This window comes from Cornus florida, unplaced genomic scaffold (assembly GCF_030987335.1).
Source record: "Cornus florida cultivar Cherokee Brave unplaced genomic scaffold, ASM3098733v1 CherokeeBrave_3.0.0_Hap2_scaffold_59, whole genome shotgun sequence".
Lineage (NCBI taxonomy): Eukaryota > Viridiplantae > Streptophyta > Magnoliopsida > Cornales > Cornaceae > Cornus > Cornus florida.
This window is the reverse complement of record NW_026775889.1, coordinates 108-2,500: the sequence shown is the minus strand read 5'-3', so window position 1 is coordinate 2,500 and position 2,393 is coordinate 108.

Here is a 2,393-nt window from a genome sequence, read left to right as displayed (position 1 = left end):
TAAGAAATGCTTTGCTCGAGACGGATTTCGATTTGGAGGTCCGCCGTGTTAATTTTGCCAATTACGGCTCCTCGCCCGCACGCTCGTGCACCCCGACGTGCACACCGGCGCGCACGTGGGCATCGTATGCTAAAAAATGAAGTTTGGAGTTTGGGTTTGAAAATTTTACGGGAACTTCCTAGAAGCCTAAGAAATGCTTTGCTCGAGACGGATTTCGATTTGGAGGTCCCCCGAGTTAATTTTGCCCATTACGACTCCTCGCCCGCACGCTCGTGCACCCCGGCGTGCACGTGGGCATAGTATGCTAAAAAATGAAGTTTGGAGTTTGGGTTCGGAAATTTTATGGGAGCTTCCTAGAAGCCTAAGAACTGCTTTGCTCGAGACGGATTTTGATTTGGAGATCCCCCGAGTTAGTTTTGCCCATTATGACTCCTCCCCCGCACGCTCAAGCACCCCCGCGTGCACGGGGGCATCGTATGCTAAAAAATGAAGTTTGGAGTTTGGGTTTGGAAATTTTATGGGAGCTTCCTAGAAGCCTAAGAAGTGCTTTGCTCGAGACGGATTTCGATTTGGAGGTCCCCCGAGTTAATTTTGCCCATTATGACTCCTCGCCCGCACGCTTAAGCACCCCCGCGTGCACGTGGGCATTGTGTGCTAAAAAATGAAGTTTGGAGTTTGGGTTTGAAAATTTTACGGGAACTTCCTAGAAGCCTAAGAAATGCTTTGCTCGAGACGGATTTCGATTTGGAGGTCCCCCGAGTTAATTTTGCCCATTACGACTCCTCGCCCGCACGCTCGTGCACCCCGGCGTGCACGTGGGCATCGTATGCTAAAAAATGAAGTTTGGAGTTTGGGTTTGAAAATTTTATGGGAGCTTCCTAGAAGCTTAAGAAGTGTTTTGCTCGAGACGGATTTCGATTTGGAGGTCCCCCGAGTCAATGTTGCCCATTATGGCTCCTCTCCCGCATGCTCAAGCACCCCTGCGTGCACGTGGGCATTGTATGCTAAAAAATAAAGTTTGGAGTTTGGGTTTGGAAGTTTTATGGGAGCTTCCTTGAAGCTTAAGAAGTGTTTTGCTCGAGACGGATTTCGATTTGGAGGTCCCCCGAGTCAATGTTGCCCATTATGGCTCCTCGCCCGCACGCTCAAGCACCCCGGCGTGCACGTGGGCATTGTATGCTAAAAAATAAAGTTTGGAGTTTGGGTTTGGAAGTTTTATGGGAGCTTCCTAGAAGCTTAAGAAGTGTTTTGCTCGAGACGGATTTCGATTTGGAGGTCCCCCGAGTCAATGTTGCCCATTATGGCTCCTCTCCCGCATGCTCAAGCACCCCTGCGTGCACACCGGCGTGCACGTGGGCATTGTAGGCTAAAAAATGAAGTTTGGAGTTTGGGTTTGGAAATTTTATGGGAGCTTCCTTGAAGCCTAAGAAGTGTTTTGCTCGAAACGGAATTCGATTTGGAGGTCCCCCGAGTCAATTTTGCCCATTACGACTCCTCGCTCGCATGCAATATCTACTCCTGTCAGAGCTGTGGTTTTACTTAAGACTACTATAGGGGGGGGGGGAGTTCTCAGCACCAAGAGCTGCAAGTAAGGCCATTGCTTGCTTTGCAGTCTCGATTGCTCTACTAGTGAATAGTAGATGTCTTGGTTAGCTTGGAACGAAAAAAAAAATTTTTTGGGGAAAAAAAAAAAAAAAAGTTTTTGTGAAAAAAAATTTTTCGAAAAAAAAAAAAAAAAAAAAAATTTTTTTGGATGCCTCGGTCTTCTATTTGTTTTGCTTGGGTAGATTAGGAAAAAAAAAAAAAAAAATTTTTTTGTTGGATGCCTCGGTCTTCATATTCTTTCTCGGCTATTTCGAAAAAAAAAAAAAAAAATTCCGGGAAAGAGAAAAAAAAAATTATTTTTTGTTGGTTGCCTCGGTCTTCATGTTCTTTCTCTGGTATATGGGAAAGAAAAAAAAAAAAAAAAAATTTTGGATGCCTCGGTCTTCTTGTTCTCGGTTGGATTTATCGAAAAAAAAAAAAAAAAAAAAAAAAAAAAAAAAAAAAATTTTGATGCCTCGGTCTTCTTGTTCTTGCTTTGGTATATCGGAGAAAAAAAAAAAAAATTTTTTTGGATGCCTCGGTCTTCTTGTTCATTCTTCGGTATATCAAAAAAAAAAAAAAAAAAAAAAAAATTTGAGACTTCGGTCTTCTTGTTCTTGCTTTGGTATATCGGAGAAAAAAAAAAAAAAAAATTTTGGATGCCTCGGTCTTCTTGTTCATTCTTCGGTATATCAAAAAAAAAAAATTTTTTTGAAGCCTCGGTCTTCTTGTTCTTGCTTTGGTATATCGGAGGAAAATAAAAAAAAAATTTGGTTGCCTCGGTCTTCTTGTTCATTCTTCGGTATATA